A 20,452-nucleotide genomic window follows, 5' to 3' on the forward strand; every position below is an offset into this window, starting at 1 on the left:
TCACTTAAAGGTGGAGGGTGGGAGGAGGGTGAGGTTCAAAAAACTACATATTAAGCACTATTTTTATTATATAGATGACAGAACAATCTGTACACCAAACTTCAACAACACTTAATTTACCCATGTAACAAATCTGCACATGTACCTGCAGAACCTAAAATAAAAGTTTCAAAGAAAAGTAAATCCATTGCTGAAAGTATCTTTGTGTTGTCCTGTTGAATTGAAAACTTGCAAACAATTCAGGAAGCGAGAAGGTAGAGCTTACAAGCATGGCTAAGGTTTCCATAAACACCTCTCTTGTGTAAAGCCAGCGAGCAGTGAGTGCACATCGGGAGTAGTGGGGAAATATTCTGGGGTTTTGGTCTGGCCTGGATATGAATATCAACGCTGGGGTTATTTAACTGAGAAGCCTTACAACAGTCTCTTAGTCTTTCAAATCCCACTTCCAACATTAGAAAGAAAATGAGCTTGATTATGGGAATGCATGCAGGCTCATTTTCCCTTGTGTGTTTTTGCAACCTTCCTTTTCCTCTCCCATTGCCGGTAAAATTAAAGGCTCTCTTTCCAGTGGTGCAAACCACACTGGCCTCCTTACTTTCCTTGAACACATTAAGTCCACTCCTCAAGTTGATGTCTTTTTAGCATGGGATGCTATTCCTTCAGAAATTCATGATTCACTCTGTCATATATTCAGAGGTCTGCACAAAATTTACCACATTCAGTGGTGTTCCCCAGGCATCCTCTTCATACAAGCATACCTTGTTTTATTGTACTTTGCTTTATTGCACTTTGCAGATAGTGTTGTTTTTTTTCTTTCAAATTGAAGGTTTGTAGCAACCCTGTGTTGAGCAAGCCTATATTTTCAACAGCATATGCTAACTTCACATCTCTGCGTCACATTATGGTAACTCTCACAATATTTCAAATTCTTTCATCATTGTTATGTCTGTTTTGGTGATCTGTGATCAGTGATCTTTGATGTTACTAGTGAAATTGTTTTGAGATGTCACAAGCTATGCCCAGATAAGATATCAAGCTTAATTGGTAAATATTGTATATTTTCTGACTGCTCCATTCACTGACTGGCCATTTTCCATCTCTTTCTTTCAACGTGGCCTGCCCTATTACCTGAGACAAAGCAATATTAAAATTTGGCCACCCAAATCCTACAATGGACTCTACTCTAGTGAAAGAAAGAGTTGCATGTCTCTCACTTTAAATATGCAGGAAGCATGCTGAATGCTGAGACAGGCTGAAAGTTAGGCTTCTTGTGCCAAACAGCCAAGTTATAAGTGAAAAGAAAACATTCTTGAAGAAAATTCAAAACAGCCTATTGCTGATATGGTCAGATAGACGATCAAACCAGCCACAATATTTCCTTAATCGAAGGCCTAATGCAGAGCAAGGCCCTAACTCTCTTCAATTCTGTAAAGACTGAGAAAGGTGAGAGAGCTGCCAAAGGAAAGTCTGAAACTAACAGAGATAGGTTCATGAGGTTTAAGGAAGGACACTATCCATAACATAGAAGTACAAAGTGAAGCTGAAAGTTCTGATGCTCTAGCTGCAGCAAATTATCAAGAAGATCTATCTACGACTACTGGTGAAGGTGACCACACTAAACAACAGATTTTTGATGTAGACATAATGGCATCCTATTGGAAGAAGATGCCATCTAGGGCTTTTATAGCTACAGAGGAGAAGTCAATGTCCTCCTTCAAAGCTGCAGAGGACAGACTGACTCTCTTGTTAGGGGCTAATGGAGCTGGGGACTTTAAGTTGAAGCCAAGGCTCAGTGACCATTTCAAAAATCCTACGACCCTTAAGAATTATGGTAAGTCAACTCTTAGCAGTCAAAGAGGCAGATGTGACATTCAGCAATGATTCTGACTGTGTACTCACACAGCTTGCTCAAGACATGTTGACTTTTCTGATTCTCAGCTTCATTTGACTGTAGGGAGACTACTACTGGCTTGGTCATCTTAGTCTCACAGAGCTGTCATGTGGATCAAGTATGGCATTTAATGCAAAAGGGCCTTGACAATGTAAAGTGGAACATGAAAAAAGTTTGTTCTTATATGAACATTGACAGCATTATGTGTTTAAATCAGAGTCCTCTCACTGACATAGATGTGATTGGGATGTGGGAGGAAAATACTAGAATTTCTCTTTCTACGTAAGTTTTACCTCTTCTGTAGTTCCTGTGTTCATGTTTATATTACAAAGCATATTGTATATAACTTACCAATTAACAAACGATGCAGGCATTTGTGGCGCATGTTAAGAATTTTTTTTCTTATGGGATTCATAAACAAGAAAGCTCAGAGAGCATGATTTCAAACTGTAATTAGCATTAATTGTGTGTTTCTACCTGAACTGCCCACAGAATTTATTTAATGAACAGACACCTAGATAAAACTTAACTTGTACCAGACACTATTCTAAGCACTTTCCAAATATCGACTTGTACAATATGAATAGAAATATAAGTTTAAAATGAAATTTATTCTGGATCATATATTCTCAACTGCATCCAAAGAAGTGAAAATTTGTTCTTGGCAGAAGAGGAGGGGATTTTCCTCTTTTCATGTGTGAAGTACAAATCTACATACACTACATAAACATGGAGTGTTTATCTGTAGTATTGAAATTTCATGGATATCAATTAGAAAAATGATATCTAGAAAGATTCATTAGTTGGTGTTAATTAAAAATCATAAACAAACCTAAAAGATGAGAAACACTGATGTAGACACTATAGTAATGTTATTTTTGAAAGGTGCCGGTACTCCAGTGAGGTAGAAACTTGTAAAATAGAATCAAATTATGTGCAAATACTTCAAAATGACACATATTTATAGCAGATGAATTCTAATATGCAATTTGCTTGGAAGAAGAAAAAACAAAAATAAGATCTGAAAAATGTTTACTTGTACATTAGCACAAAAAACCACTCGAAAATTGTTAGAGCCATTTATATGAACAAGAAGTTGCATTTATTAGTAATTTTAGGCTTTTGAAATGCATGCGCTTACATAATTTCATTGAATCCTTATTACAACTTTGTGAGGTAGGTATTATTTAGCAATGCATTTTACAAATAAGGAAATAATATTTTAGGAAGTAAGAGAATCCAACCCCATTCTTTTAGTTTAAGACTGTTGTATCTCTCAATAAGAGCAAGCATTTTGAAAATTTTTTTGTGTAACTATTGTAAATTCTTATGTTAACAGTTGTATTATCACTAAAACAACAACTGTTTATTATAATTTAGAACATTTGCTTCTCTTAACCATGTGTTATAGTATTTCAACACAATTTTATACAGTAATAATATTAAAATATTATTATTACTAGTTTGAGTACTTTTCCTTGGGGTATGGGTTGAAATGACCTACCCATTTTTTTTAGAAAAATTATGCCATTTACCATAAATTAGTTTTACTTGTGTTTGAACTTTATGTAAATAAAATCATTGAGTATATGTTCCTTTGCATTGACTTCTTTTACTCCAAATTATGTTTGTGATGTTTATCTATATCAGTGTATGCAATAGGAATTGGTTTATTTATATTACTGTATAGTATTCCATGGTATGAATATATCCTAACCTGTGTCTTCAATCTGCTTATGAATGTGAAGATTGTTACCAGTTTGAAGGAGCTATAATGCTTGTTATGTATGTTATTCTGCATGACTTTTTAAACACATATATGCACATACATGCCTAGCATATACCTAAGAGGAAGAGTGCTGAATTATGATATTTTTATATTCAGTTTTAATCTATAATTCTAGATTTTCATTTCTGCCAGCAATCTATGAGTTCCAGGAGCTCCTTATCATCAACAGCAGTGACATTGTCAGTGTTTTTAAAAGTGGATGTGTGGTATCTAACTGTGACTTTTATCAAGATATTTCTGACGTTCTGAGAATGAATGGCTTTCCATATGTTTATTGAAATTTCTTTTGCAAAATATCTATCCAAATTGATTGCACATTTTAAATTGAGCCATCTCTTATTTTCTATTTGAAGTGCCAACCTTTGGTTAGTGAACACCCCTCCAGGTCCTTGCATGAGGACATAAGTCACTGTTTTGAAGGTTTGTATAGTGTTATATAGTATAGCCATGTCATAATTTTTGTAATTACTTTCCTGTTGAAGGACAATGAGTTTATGTTCATGCTTTTGTCATAATAATGCCTATATATATATATATATATAGTGTGTGTGTGGTGTGTGTATATATGTGTATGTGTGTGTGTGTGCATATACATATAGAAAAAGATTTGGCACTGTAGACTTACTGGGTCAAAGGGTTTGCATATTTTAAATGTAACATATATTTCTCCATTACATTCCAAAATGTCTGTATCTATTAATATTACTATTTGCATTGTTTAGGAAACCTGGAGTCATCAAATTATGAATTGTCCAAGCTGTTTTTCAGTTATCAAAATTTCAGATAATCCGAAAGTGAAATTGATCTCCTTTAGCTTTAGTCTGCTCTTGTCTATCCAACAGAAGACCGCTAGAAACTGAACACACACACACACACACAAACACACACCCCTCCTTTAAGAACAATACAAAGCCAAAAATACCTAAAGTGCCAAGAAAATGGCAACATGATTTCAGTGTAAATCTATAGAGAGATCATTAGAATGTCAAAATAAAAAATTAAAAAGTCAATACATGCCGAATGCACTGACACCCGAGGCTGACTTATATTGTCAAGGAGATGGAACATGAGAGACTGCCAGGAGAGGTTCGTGTAGATCAGCTTGGGGAGGAAGGGCAAATAGGAGGCACAAAAATCTTACTGTATGAGCTACATTATAAAGTCATGAGATTAAGATAAAATTAAATGTGTATGCCTTCTCTCTTCATTAGGGATTTATTCAGTGTAACATTCTAAATTCTAGATTTTGCATGTCACTCATCTGAAATGAGCTCCATTCTCAAACAGAGTTTCTTTAATATAGTCTCTGAGGGGATTTTACCTGGCCTCACTAATGTTGGGCATATGAACTTTTTCTCTAATATCCATGTAGCTCTATCCAAAGTAGTTATCTATTTATGATAATGCCAAAAGTATTACCAAACTCAGGACTGTTATTTGTAGAAATGACTGAGTCTGCATTCTATAATGAGAATCCTTTATTTTTTACTGTAAACACACATAAACAAGCATATACTATAAATTATACAGCGAAGGTTCACATTAACTTGCTCATTTTCATTAAGTAATTCTTTATGGTATTTGCAAATGTGGCTCAGGGAATGGCCTCAGTGCTAGACAAGTCTGTATTTTCTTTCTTACAGCTTTTACTATTCTTGCCTGACAATTTGCCCTGTTAAAATGGCTAGACTGCTTTATTGCCTTTATTTTTATCTTTAAGTATTTCCTTAAATTTTAAATTATTGACTATCCCTATTTTCTAAATATTTTAAATCTCTTCTTCTCAACTGGATCCTTTATGACTGCATTTAAATTGTCTTAAGTCTCTAATCATGAACAGAATAAAAAAAACCCAAAATTATATCAGAATCATATCTCTAACTCCCACTCTCTCTCACTTTCCTTCAGCAATTAAATTCTCAAAAGTGATCTCTCTTCCATTCATCCCTCAGCCCACTACAGTCAAGATTTAGCCACCTCCCATCCACTCCCTTGAAACAATTCACATTAAGATTACTAGTGACCTCCACTAGTTCCTGATCTCTCAGGGTATTGTTCATCAACCCTTCTTTCTTTCTGTTTTGGGAAATAACAATTTTCTCCACAATAACGAAGTAATACCTCTTAATTGCATATTCCAACATTCTAGCTTTTCCTCCACCCCCTGTGCAGGTTCATTCTTCTCCAGCTATTGTCATCTCTCATCAGCAGGTGCACTGAAAGCAACTGCTCACTGTGCCCTCCTACCGTTCACTCCTGCATCATGCCCATTTTATTACACATTGTAGCCGGAATAATATTTCCAAAGTGAAAGCCTGATGATGTTATGCCCCTGTGAAAGTTTTTTAATGACTTTCCATTTTTCTTGGGATAAAGACCCAAGTCCTCCACCTGTCCCACATGGCCCCACAAAGGCTCTAGCTCTGGCCATATCTCCAGTCTCATCTTATTCCACACTCTTTACCCTGGCCACTCATATGTTCCCCCGATGACAGAGTTTTGGTAAAGAAACTTCCTTCTACTGGTAATGCTTTTCCCTCCTGTCTAAGGCTTCAAAATGCCTGCTAATTCTTCACGTCTCAGTTTCATGATGATTTCCTCAGGGATCCTATCTGACACCCAGATTAAGTCACTATCTCCTTTGTGCAATAACAGCATGGACATTTCCTTCATGCCATTCATCACAATAAACAGTATGACATTATACATTAACTTACCTAATATTTTCCTGTTTTCTGGCTATGTACTGGTAGCATCCTGAGGACAGAATTTATGTCAACTGATACTCACTAGTGTGTCCCTAGTGCCTAGCAAGGTTTCTTCAGTATAGTGAGTACTGAACTGCAGAAACTATGAAACCTTCTTCCACTCATATTTATGGAAGTCTTATTTCCCCCACTAGGCTCTGAAAATTGATTTTTAGGTGCCCTGCAGCATTCTTTCTAGGTTTTCTTATTTTTCTTCCCTTTTTTCAGAAATTTACTGAGATGTATATCAACAGTGTCTACTATCCTGGATTGTATAGAATGTATTATTAATCGTCCCAATTTTCGTGTCTACCTGCACCCACTTTTCCATGTGACTTTATTGTTCCTCTTATTAGGAAGCCAGAATAACTTTTTCACCCTGAATTTTGGAATCAGAAATAGGACTTGCTTTCACATTCATAAGCAGAGGTCCTGAAATAACTAGTACAGTTGGGCTTACTCTTTGGCATCATTGGTATCACTATGGCAAGAGCTTGCCCAGAACCATGACTGCTCCTGAGCTCAGAATGAGAGACAACTGAGACAGAGCTACCTTAAACTGAGCCCTGTTGGATTGGCCAATCCCCAACCGACCTATGGACATATAAGATAAATAAATGCTCATTACATGTTTCTGAAATTTTGAGAATGGTTTTTACACAGCATTATTGTGGCCACAGTTAAATGGTACAAGTGTTAGAAAGATTAAATGAGATTAAGATGCAAAACGTTTGAAGCGGAGCCTACTCCTTTCCCTGCATTTTCCACCAGTTGAGTTGGTTTGAAAATGACACACTCTCTGCAGCTTTGTACTTTCTTAACATCCAGCTGAAACTTTCATATGTTATAGCAGAATATGATAGAAAACTAGTTCCCATCAGTTTGACAAAGCCAAAGGTAGGCAATTGTGATGGTGAAGGCAGAAGCTACTTTTACCGGGCATCAGCTCTTTTTGGAGTTGCATGGCTCTTTTTATTGGTATCTTTGCTTACTCTTATTTATCCTCTTGTTTTTATTGTTTTCATCTCCTTTTTTTGATGTGCATGGTTCTTTGTTTCTTTGTTTTATCATTAAGTTCTTGAGTTGAAGAAGGCCATTTATAATTTTAATTTTTCTTCTTTTCTTGTATGAATATTTATGGCTACAAATCCTGTCTACCTGTGCCCTCTCCTACAAGTATAGCATTCACTGCATTCCTCAATTTTTTTATATGTGGTGTTTTCTTTGCCATTTATTCCTAAATATTTCACAATTACATTATTTTCTCTTTGACTCAAGAATTATTTTTAAATGCTTTGCTTTTGATAAGCACAATAGCACAATAGCAAAAGCATTTTTTAAAAGCAAAACATTTAAAAATCTTATATATGTGTGTGTGTTTAAAATTCTCTATATATTATGATCTTAAAAAAAACCTTTCCACGGGGTGGGAGAGAGACTATCTCCTCTTCCCCCATAGCCAGCCAATTTTTAGAGATAACAAAGGGCCCAGCAAGGAGCATGCCTTCGATATGTAAACTAAACCTATGTACCCCAGCAGGCAATATTCCTCTGCCTCCAGCATCAGATACCAGGCAACTAGAGACCACCCCATGCCCCAGAGCATGCTAGAACTATCCCAACTAGCCGATTCTAAACTGTTCATCCTACCCTGCATTGATTTTCCCTTGATATCTCCGTCCATTCGGGCTGCTGTAACAAATTATGGTAACCTGGATGGCTTATAAACAACAGAAATTTATTTCACACAATTCTGGAGGATGGGGTTGCTGGCAGTTCCCTGTCTGGTGAGAGCTGGCTTTCTGGTTCATATATAGCACCTTTTAGCTGTGTTCTCACATGGTAGAAGAGAACTTTGGTCTACACAGCCCCTTTTAAGGGTGTTAATCCCATTTGCAGGGACTCCAGACACATGACCTAATCATTTCCCAAAGTCCTCACCTCACAATACCATCACCTTTGGGGTTAGGTTTCAATATATGCATTTTGGAAGAGCACAAACATTCAGACCACAGCATGTGAAACCCCCAGTCCTGGCTCTGTATTAATGGTTTTCCCTGGTCCACTGGACCCTCTTCAGTAGCTGTGGCTCTTGTCTCTAGGACCTTTGAGTGTAATGGACTTTGTCTTCCTAAGCCTTTACTCTGCCTTCTTTTGTGGCCCCAGTTGACTGACAGTCTCATAAAATATATATATTTTGTGTGTGTATGTGTATATACATTATATGTATATATACATGTGTATATATATACACACACATATTCTTTGAATAAAAACAGATTTAGTCAAAATCTACTGTTTTTGACAGGTATTTTATTGTGAGTATATATGTATATATCTAACTTAATTGCATTATATTCAGGCAAGGTGTACTATAAATTATCAATTATTCAATATTGTTAAAATTACTCTGTGACTGCAAAGATTGATAGAGTGTTTTTTATGACTTCATTAATTTTCTATTGCTAACGACTCCTTTCAAATAGTCTATAAGACTTTTGCAGGAACATGGATGGAGCTGGAAGCCATTATCCTCATCAAACTAATGCAAGAACAAGAAACCAAATGCTGGAAATTCTCACTTATAAGTAGGAGCTGAACCATGAGAACATATGAACACATAAAGGGGAGCAAAACACACTGGGGCCTGTCAGGGTGTCAGGGGGGAAGGAGAGCATCAGGAACAATAGCTAATAGATGCAGGTATTAATATGTAGGTTGATCTGTGCTGCAAACCACTGTGACATATATATACCTGTGTAACAAATCTGCACATCCTGCACATGTGTCCCGCAACATAAAAGTTGAAAAAAAAACTATGTGATAATTTGTTAATGTATATTTAAATTCTGAGGGAGGTATATTTTTAAAAGCCACTATTTTATTTATTTTTTTCTATAATTCTATTTCTCTCTGCAGATGTATAAGTAAATAAAAGCAAAATTTTAATCATAAAATAATTATACTATTAGTACTTAATAGAAATTTTATCTTAAAATATATATAATTAGGTATTAATATTATTACAATATTGAAATAGTCTTCTTTTTTACTTTAAACCACTCTATTTCATTAACTTAGAGCAATCTCATAAATAGCATAAAGCTGGAATGCATACATTTAATCTGAGAATCACTGTTAGCAGGTATCTTTAAACAAGTGTTTGTTCTTCGTTTAGTTGGAAGTTATGGATTTCATTTTTATTGTTTTAATAGTTACCTTAAATTTGTGACATGTAGTATCTCACGTAAAATGAAATATTAAGACAATCAAGGCAATCTTTGTTAAGTTTTGGTACCAATTTTATGCTAACTTTAAAAAATTAATTTTTGAAGCTTCTATTTATGTTGTAGAGCTGCTTAACTATTATTGAAATATTGTGTTATATAAAACTTTGCAGAATTCCCCTGTAAAACTATCTGGTCATATGGTTTTCAGGAAGTGGGAAATAGCTCTTTGACAACTTGCTTATTACTTTTAGAATAATTGGTCTCTAAGGATTTTTGAAATATTTTTCAGAAAATTTGTTAAATTTAGAAAGATGCATGATTTTGGAAAATTCACTCTACAACTTTGGTTATTTTATTCCTCAAAATATATTTGATATATATTTATCTAGAATATATACAGAATATAAATATACATTCCAAATACAATTATAAATACATTTATATATAAATGCATTATATATAAATACATTTATATATTTGGTATATATATTTATATGGAATATATATAATATAAATATATATATACCTATATATACGATTATCTTAATTCTTAGAGCACTGATTCTATTTATTGTATCTTCATTTTTTATTGACTGTTCATTTTTTTCTTTTATTTATTTTTTAATAGACAGGATCTTGCTCTGTTGCCCACGCTAAAGTGCAATGGCATGATCATGGCTCACTGCAGCATTAAATTCCTGAGTTAGAGTGACCCTCCCACCTCAGCCTCCCAAATAACAAGTACTACCAGCACGTACCTGCATGCCTGGATAATATTTTTATTCTTTGTGTAGATGGAGTTTCACTAGTTGCTCAGACTGGTCTCAAACTCCTGGGCTCAAGCAATCCTCCTGCCTCGGCCTCCCAAAGTGCTGAGATTACAGGTGTGAGCTACCATACCTGGCCTGACTTCCTTTTGCATGGTTGACATCACTTGTGTACTTTTTGAATGTGAGCTTATCTCCAGTGGACTTGCAGGATTCACAAGAATCCTGTGAATGAACCTATAGAACAGTTCTGTGTTGTCTCTGAAGAGTTTCTGTGGATTTCAAAGGTCCTTTCCTATTTGTATGTGATTTTCTTGGTTTGGGCTTCTAGCCCCAAATATGCCTAATAAACTCAGATCCCATAATCTTAGGTGGCACAGCCCTAGAATTTCACATTCTCAATAGTGACTTTTTTTTTTTTTTAATTTAAACTATCCAAAGCCTAGAACATAGGCAGGATTTTTCACTGCATCCACAAACTTGTAGAAGCATTTGACAGTATCTATATTTGAGGAGGTACTACTTTAGTGTTTAGGATCTAGGTTCCAGTGGCCAGAGGTCTTTGCTTTTACTCCTGTGAAGGCTTTAGAACTCTAGGCCCCCAGCCATTCTGTTTATTATTATTATTATTATTATTATTATTATTATTATTATTATTATGGGTTTTTGAGGAACAGGTGGTTCCTCAAAACCACTTTTTGATGAAATTGTTTTTTCCTTGCTGATTTGTTTGTGTTTTTTGTAGATTTGGGATATTAGTCCTTTGTCGGATGCATAGACTGTGAAGATTTTCTCCCATTCTGTGGGTTGTTTGGTTTCATGAATAAGCTCTTTAGTGGTGATTTCTGAGATTTTGGTGCACCTATCACCCAAGCAGTGTACCCTGTGTACAATGTGTAGTCTTTTATTTCTCAGCACCCCCCGCCCTTTCTCCTGAGTCAAAAAGTCCAATGAATCATTCTTATAATTTGTGTCCTCATAGTTTAGCTCCCACATATGAGTGAGAACATACAATGTCTGACGTTTCTTTCCTGACTTACTTCACTTAGAATAATAGTCCCAGATTCCATCCAGGTTGCTGCAAATGCCATTATTTCATTCCTTTTTATGGCTGAGTAGTATTCCTTGGTACATATATACCACATTTTCTTTATCCATTCGCTCATTGATAGGCATTTGGGGTGGTCCCATATTTTTGCAATTGCAAATTGTGCTGCTGTAAACATGTGTGTGCAAGTTTCTTTATGTTATAATGACTTATTTTCCTCCGGGTAGATAACTAATAGTGGGATGGTAAAATCAAACAATAGATCTACTTTCAGTTATTTAAGGAATCTCCACACTGTTTTCCATAGTGGTTGTACCAGTTTACATTCCCACCAACAGTGTAAAAGTGTTCCCTTTTCACCATACCATATTATTTTTTGATTTTTTTTACTACATTCATTCTTGCAGAAATGAGGTGGTATTGCATTGTGGTTTTGACTTGCATTTCCCTGATAATTAGTGATGCTCAGCATTTTTTCCATATACTTGTTGACCATTTGTATACTTTCTTTTGAGAATTGTCTATTCATGTCTTTAGCCCACTTTTTGATGAAATTGTTTTTTCCTTGCTGATTTGTGTTTTTTGTAGATTTGAGATATTAGTCCTTTGTTGGATGCATAGACTGTGAAGATTTTCTCCCATTCTGTGGGTTGTCTGTTAGCTCTTCTGATTATTTCTATTGCTGTGCAGAAGCTTTTTAGTTTAATTAAGTCCCACCTATTTATCTTTATTTTTGTTGCATTTGCTTTGGGGTTCTTGGTCATGAAGTCCTTGCCTAAGCCAATGTCTAGAAGGTTTTTTCTGATGATATCTTACAGAATCTTTACGGTTTCAGATCTTAGACTTAAGTCTTTGATCCATCTTGAGTTGATTTTTGTATGTGAGAGATGAGGATCCAGTTTCATTCTCCTACATGTGACTTACCAATTATCCCAGCACCAATTTTTGAATAGGGTGTCCTTTTCCTACTTCACGTTTTTGTTTGCTTTGTCGAAGCTCAGGTGACTGGATTTGGCTTTATTTCTGGGTTCTATATTCTGTTTCATTGGTCTATGTGCCTATTTTTATACCATCACCATGGTGTTTTGATGTCTATGCCTTATACTATAGTTTGAAGTTGGATAATGTGATGCCTCCATATTTGCTCTTTTTGCATAGTCTTACTTTGGCTATGTAGGTTCTTTTTTGGTTCCATATGAATTTTAGTATTGTTTTTTTCTAGTTCTATGAGGAATGATGGTGGTGTTTTTATGGGAATTGCATTGAATTTGTAGATTGCTTTTGGCAGTGTAGTCATTTTCACAATATTGATTCTACCCATCCATGAGCATGGGATGTGTTTCCATTTGTTTGTGTCATCCACAATTTCTTTCAGCAGTGTTTTGTAGTTTACCTTGGAGAAGTTTTTTATGTCCTTGGTGAAATATATATATATATATTTGCAGCTGTTGTAAAAGGGGTTGAGTTTTTTATTTGATTCTCAGCTTGGTTACTGTTGGTATATAACAAGTTACTAATATGTGTACAACAGTTTTGTATCCTGAAATTTTGCTGAATTCATTTACCAGTTCTAGGAGCTTTTTGAATGATTCTTTAGGGTTTTCTAGGTATGCAACATATCATCTGCAAACAGTAGCAGTTTGACTTCATTTTTACTGATTTGGATGCCCTTTATTTCTTTCTCTTGTCTCATTGAACTGGCTAGGACTTTCAGTACTATAATGAAAAGAAGTGGTGAACATGGACATCGTCTTGTTCCAGTTCTCAAGAGGAAGTTATTTCAACTTTTCCCCATTCAGTATAATGTTGGATGTGGGTTTGTCATAGATGGCTTTTATTACCTTAAGGAATGTCTCTTCTATGCCGATTTTGCTGAGAGTTTGAATAAAAAAAAAAAAAAACGGATTCTGGATTTTGTCAAATGCTTTTTCTGCATCTATTGGAATGAACATGTGATTTTTGTTTTCAATTTTGTTTATGTACTATATCACACTTACTTATGTATGTAAAACCATCCCTACATCTCTGGTATGAAACCCACTTGATCATGGTAAGTTATCTTTTTGATATACTATTGGATTTTGTTCACTAGTATTTTGTTGAGGATTTTTGCATCTATATTTATCAAGGATATTGGTCTGTAGTTTTCCTTCTCTGTTATGTCTTTTCCTGGTTTTGATAGTAGGGTAATATTGGCTTCATAGAACGATTTAAGGAGGATTTCCTCTTTCTCTATCCTGTGGAATAATGTCAATAGGGTTGGTACCAATTCTTAGTTGAATGTCTGATATAATTCAGCTGTGAATCCATCTGGTCCCGGACTTTTGTCTGTTGACATTTTTTAAAATACCATTTCAATCTCACTGATTGTTGTTGGCCTGTTCAGAGATTCCATAACTTGCTGGTTTAATCTAGGGGAGTTGTATATTTCTATTTATTTATCCCGCTCCTTTAGGTTTTCTAGTTTGTGCATGTAAAAGTATTCATAGTAGCCTTGAATAATCTTTTGTAATTCTGTTCTCAAGTTGTAATATCCCTGGTTTCATATCTAATTGAGTTTATTTGGATCTTCACTCTTGTCTTTTTGGTTAATCTTGTTAACGGTCTATCAATTTTATTTATCTTTACAAAGAACCAGCTTTGTTTTTTCATTTATCTTTTGTAGTTTTTTTGTTTCAATTTCATTTATTTCTACTCTGATTGTTCTCTCTTTTCTTTTTCTGGGTTTGGGTTTGAATTGTTCTTGTTTCTCCAGTTCTGTGAGGTGTGACCTAAGATTGTTTATTTATGGTCTTCCAGACTTTTTGATGTAGGCATTTAATGCTATGAACTTTCCTCTTAGCCCTGCTTTTGCCGTATCCCAGAGGTTTTGATAGGTTGTGTCCCCATTATGGTTCAGTTCAAATAATTTTTTAATTTTCATCTTGATTTCATTGTTGACTCAACAGTCGTTCAGGAGCAGGTTATTTAATTTCCATGTATTTGCATGGTTTTGAGAATTCCTTTTGGAGTGGGTTTTCAGTTGTATTCCACTGGGGTCTAAGAGTGATATAATTTTGATTTTCTTAAAGTTACTGAGACTTGTTTTGTGGCCTATCATATGGCCTATCTTGGGGAATGTTCCATGTGCTGATGAATAGAATGTATACTCTGCAGTTGTTGGATAGAATGTTCTGCAAATATCAGTTAAGTCCATTTGTTGTAGGGTATAGTTTAAGCTCATTGTTTCTTTTATTTATTTATTTATTTTTTTTTTTTTTTGAGACGGAGTCTCACTCTGTCACCCAGGCTGAAGTGCAATGGCATGATCTCGGCTCACTGCAACCTTCACCTCCTGGGTTCAAGCAATTCTCCTGCCTCAGCCTCCTGAGTAGCCGGGATTACAGGCACCCACCACCACGCCCAGCTGATTTTTGTATTTTTAGTAGAGATGGGGTTTCACCATGTTGGTCAACCTGGTCTTGAACTCCTGACCTTGTGATCTGCCCATGCCTCAGCCTCCCAAAATGCTGGAATGATAGGCATAAGCCACCATCACTGGTGAGTTCATTGTTTTTTGTTGTTGTTGACTTTCTGTCTTGATGGCCTGTCTACTGCTGTCAGTGGAGTATAAAGTCCCCCACTATTATTGTGTTGTCATCTATCTCATTCCTTAGGTCTAGTACTAATTGCTTTATAAATTTGTGAGCTCCAGTGATATGTGCATATATATTTAGAATTGTGATATTTTCCTGTTAGTCCTTTAATCATTAATGTCTCTCTCTTTTTTTTTTAACTGCTGTTGCTTTAAAGTTTGTTTTGTCTGACATAAGAATAGCTACTCTTGCTTGCTTTTGGTGTCCATTGCATGGAATATCTTTGTCAACCCCTTTACCTTAAGTTTATGGGAGTCTTTATATGTTAGGTGGATCTTTTGAAGACAACAGACACTTAGTTGGTAAATTCTTATTCATTCTGCCATTCTGTATCTTTCAAGTGGAACCTTTAGGCCATTTACATTGAATGGTAGTAATGAGAGATGAGGTAGTATTCTATTCATCATGCTACTTTTTTTTTTTTTTTGCCAGAATACCTTGTTTTTCCCCCCTTGTGTTATTGTTATATAGGCCCTGTGAAATGTATGCTTTAAGGAGATTCTATTTTGATGTATTTTTAGGGTTTGTTTCAAAATTTAGACCTCCTTTTAGCAATTCTTGTAGTTTTGGCTTGTTAGTGGTGAATCCTTTCAGCATATGTTTGTGTGGAAAAGACTGTATCTTTTCTTCATTTATGAAGCTTAGCTTCACTGGGTATAAAATTATTGGCTGATACTTGTTTTGTTTAAGGAGGTTAAAAATAGGACCCCAATTGCTTCTAGCTTGCATGGTTTCTGGTGAGAAATCTGCTGTTAATCTGATAGGTTTCCTTTATAGGCTACCTGATGCTTTCGTCTCACAGCTCTTAAAATTCTTTCTTTTGTCTTGATTTTAGATAATCTGGGGCTTTCTAACAGCTGAACTGTAATAACCCGATGACTGTGTGCCTAGATGATCTTTCATAATGAATTTCTCAGGTGCTTTTTGAGCTTCTTGTATTTGGATGTCTAGATCTACAGCAAGGCTGGGGGAATTTTCTTTGACTTTTCCCCCAAATACATTTTCCAAACTTTTGGATTTCTCTTCTTCCTGAAGAGCACTGATTATTCTTAGATATGGACATTTAACAAGTCCTAAACTTCTTGGAGGCTTTGTTTATTTTTCCAATTCTTTTTTCTTTGTTTTTGATGGATTGGGTTAATTCAAAAGCCTTGTCTTTGAGCTCTGAAGTCCTTTCTTGATCTGCTTGATTCTATTGCTGAGATTTTCAGTACCTTTTGCATTTCTCTGTACCCTTGATTTCTAGAAGTTGTTATTTTTATTTGTGCTATTTCACTGAAAAATGTTCATTTCATATCTAAAATCATGTTTTTGGTTTAAGTTGGACTTCACTTTTCTCTGGTGCCTCCTTGATTACCTTAATATTTGACCTTCTGAATTCATTTTTGTGGTAATTCAGAGATTTTATCTTGGTTTGGATCCATTGCTAGTGAGCTGGTATGAGCTTTTGGGGGTGTTAAATAACCTTATTGTGTCATATTACCAGAATTGTTTTTCTGATTCTTTCTCATTTGGGTAGACTATGTCAGAGGGATCATCTTGGATTCAAGCACTACTGTTCAGATTCTTTTGTCCCATGGGGTGGTCCCTTTATGTGGTGTTTTCCCCCTTTTCCTAGGAATGGGGCTTCCTGAGAGCCAAACTGTAGTAATTGCTTTTGCTCTTCTGGGTCTAGCCCCCCAGTGGAGCTACTGGCCTCCAGGCTGTTACTGGGGAGTGTCCGAGTGTCTGCAAAGAGTCCTGTGATGTTATCTGTCTTCAGGTCTTGCAGCTATGGATACCAGCACCTGCTCCAGCAGAGATAGCAGGGGAGAGAAGTGGACTCTGTGAGGGTCCTTGGTTGTGTTTTTGTTTAGTGTACTGCTTTTGTATTGGTTGGCTGTCAGCCAAAAGGTGGTGCTTTCAAGACTATATCAGCTGTGGTCCTATAGGGAAGATGCAAACTTGCTGTAGGGACACACGGTAAAGTATTCAGGATTCTCAGGTAGTTGGCAGGTCCACAGAGCTCCCAAGAGATTATGACCTTTGTTTTTGGCTGCCAGGGTGGGTAGAGAAAGACCACCAGGAGGGGGTCAGGGATAGGCATGTCTGAGGTCAACCTCTCCTTGTATGGGGCTTGCTGTGGCTCGTGTGGGGGATAGGGGTATGGTTCCCAGTCCAGTGGAGTTATATTCCCAGGGGGATTATGGCTGCCTCTGCTGAGTCATACAGGTCACCAGGGAGGTGGGGGAAAGCTAGCAGTCACTGGCTTCACCCTGCTCCCATGCAACAGGCAGTCCTAAAGGCTGGTGTCACTCCAACTGTGCCCCTCCAAGAGTACTAAGTCTATTTCCAGGCAGCCAGTGACCAGGGTTGAGAAGTTGCCCTAGACCACAAGCTTCCCCAGTGAGAAAGCAAGCAGATTCACAGATTTTTGGCATCTCGGGGAGCCTGCAGTGGTGATGCAGTTCATTCCAGGGGTCTGAATTCTCTCAGGTTTCCTGTTATGTTCATGAGGTAGTTCTTGGAGCAAAAGTTCACTATGTGTCTCCATACACTGCTCTGTGCATTCAAGTGGGAGCTGAAAGCTAGTCCAGCTTCCCATCCACCATCTTAATCCTTTGTCTCATTCTGTCTTTTAAATGAGGCCAACACTTCTAGGTTTTGCCATGGTATCTGGTGGTCCTTATTATTATGACTTTGAGTTCTATCTGCATTTTTTTTCACATGTATATTTTGCTTTATTTTGAACTTGGATATCAACATATATTTACATATAAATTGGTTTATATTTTAAAATATTTTTAATCTAAAATTGTTTAATGTTTTCAAAATATTGAAAATATTTTGCCAGAACTTTTACAACTTTATCACAGGACTGTAGAAGGGGAATTTATTCAAGTTTTCTCTGCCATATTGCCAGAAATTGCCTCTACTGACTTTAAATAATAAGAAAATTGAGGCTAGGCTGAATTAAGGTTTTCCTAAGGATGTATAGCTTTTAAAAAGCAGGATTAAAATTCAAATACAAATTACCACAATGCCTAGCATTGTGCTTAATGTATAACAGAGTCTCAATAAATGCTTAATGTTTAAATGTCTACATTTAACAAGAGAAATAATAAGTATTTGGTATTGCCATCAATGATGGAGTGAGTCAGAGTAACAAATCTCTTCCTTTCTAAACTTCATAGCTGAAAGAATGTCTCAAGAGCCACTGATGTCTTAGATATTCCTGTATTTCAGACTCTACTACCCAGACACCCAAAGAAGAAATGATTAGCCCTGGATGCTGCCTCAGTCCAGGTAAGGAGATCTGTGATGTGATGCTAGCATTTTGGGAATGCTCAGTAATTTATCATTCAAGTCCTTTGCAAATGCTATACATTTCTTTTCTGAATCATCCTGATCCTTCATCCAGTAGTCACGTTCTGAACAAAGCAAATGTTAACAGAGGACGAGGCAGCCAGCATTTTAATCCAGCTTTAAACGCTGGCTGAATTTCATGTAATTTACAAAGAGCTGTGAATAAGAAAGATCTATTACCTGTATTATTTCAAGAGAGAGATAAAGAAAACTAATTCAGCTACACAAAATGTATTAAATTATTCATTGGGGCAAGCAGATTTTGATTTCCAAAACAAATATTTTGTTTAAAACCTGTAGTTGAAGTTTAATGTTTATACTATTTGAAATACTACTCAATTATTTTAACTTGTTTCAGTGGTTCAGATCTCATCCTCCTACATCGATTTGTGGCACAGCATCCAGCCTGATGCTGTCAAAATATAGGCCAGACTGTGTTCCTTCCTCCTCTGCTTAGCAACAATGAACAGCTCCTCATCTAGCAGACTCAGAGCCCAAATTCTAACACAGTGGCAATGAGGTACCTACAAAATCTTACCTCTCATTCTAATTCAATGGCTTCTTCTCCTTTGGTCCTCCTCTGCCCTTTGGCCACATCTACTTCAGCCTTATTGGCTTCCTTGCTATTCCTTACACATGTCTGGTGGTCTCCCAGTTGGAGCTTTAGCTCTATCTCGGCCTGCAATGCTCTTCCCCTAGAAAGTCTCATAGCTTGCACGTTCCCTCTTCCATTCAGTCTTGGTTAAATGTCATTCTCCTAGTAAGAACTTCCTGAATAATCTATTTACACTTGAAGCCTGTCTGCCTTGCTCCTGCTCTGACATTCTTGATTCCCTTTTATAAATTTTGTCTTCTTTTCTCTGGAGCATTTATCACCACCTAACATGCTACACACACACATACACACACACACACACACACACACACTTTAAAACTACTTTTCAATTCATTGTTTGAATACTACTACCATAATGTCAGATTCACGAAGTTTATTTCTTTCTCCTAATATATCCTCAATTCCTAGAACATTTTCTGATACCAGTAGCCACTTGATAAATATTGGACAATGAATAAGTAAATAAGTAGACTAAAATTCCACTTATTGAATCTTTACCATCTAAGACACTTTTTCTATGCACTTTGCATGTGTTAATTTACTCAATTGTATGAGGTAGGTAGGTCTTCATATATTTCTAATGTTATAGTTGAGAAAACAAAACATGTAGAGATCACATAGCTCTTGCAGTATATATAATGAAACTTCAAAGCAATTTCTCTTTAGCTGGGTATGGTGGCACACAACTGTAGTCCCAGTTACTTTGGAGGCTAAGGTGGGAGTATCACTTGAGCCCAGGAGTTCAAAAATGCAGTGAGCAATGATCATGCCACTACAATCAAGTCTGGACTACAGAGTGAGGCCTTTCTAGTTATTAATTTATAAATAAATAACTAAAAAATAATTACTCTGTTAAAATATGTGACTGATTTTTCTGTTGCCTACTGAACAGAGTAAATTTTTTTAGCTTTGCATTCAAGAATCTTTGCAACCTGCTCCTTTTCATCTTCCCAGAGGATTGACTGCTATTCTTTTCCAATTATACTGGGAAGTTTCAACAGAAAGAAAGGGGAGATAGGGAAACGATGATAAGAAGAAGAGGATGAAGACCTATCATAACCACCTTTGATCAAACTCTTTTTGTACCAGGAATCAGGCAAACTCTGTTATGTGAATCATCTCATTTAATCCTAATCACAGCCATGTGTGCAGACTCAGGCTTAGAGAAGTTAAGTAATTTTTTCAAGTTTACACAGGTAGTCAAGAATCGAGCCGTTATTTGACCTGGGACTCTCTGACCTCAAAGTCCAGGCCCTTAGTCACACGTTAGACTGGGTTGAAATTAAACTCCTTATGGCGCCAATTGCATTATATTCTGAGGGCAACTTGGGGTGAAGTGCCATTGCAGCTTTAGCTTGTCCCCTGTATTCATTTTCTATCGCTA

The 20,452-nt window shown here is 36.2% G+C and overlaps 1 long non-coding RNA gene across 1 annotated transcript in view; it reads left to right on the plus strand.

Moving 5' to 3' along the window:
* Positions 1–19,863, plus strand: part of LOC119627729 (uncharacterized) — a 376,440-nt gene extending 356,577 nt beyond the window's left edge. The window contains exon 5 of the long non-coding RNA XR_012091635.1: positions 18,333–19,863. This is a non-coding gene — a long non-coding RNA (uncharacterized lncRNA). The remainder of the gene's footprint in view (positions 1–18,332) is intronic.
* The last annotated feature ends 589 nt before the right edge of the window (positions 19,864–20,452 follow it).

Source organism: Chlorocebus sabaeus, chromosome 27, assembly GCF_047675955.1.
Source record: "Chlorocebus sabaeus isolate Y175 chromosome 27, mChlSab1.0.hap1, whole genome shotgun sequence".
NCBI classification, from domain to species: Eukaryota; Metazoa; Chordata; class Mammalia; order Primates; family Cercopithecidae; genus Chlorocebus; species Chlorocebus sabaeus.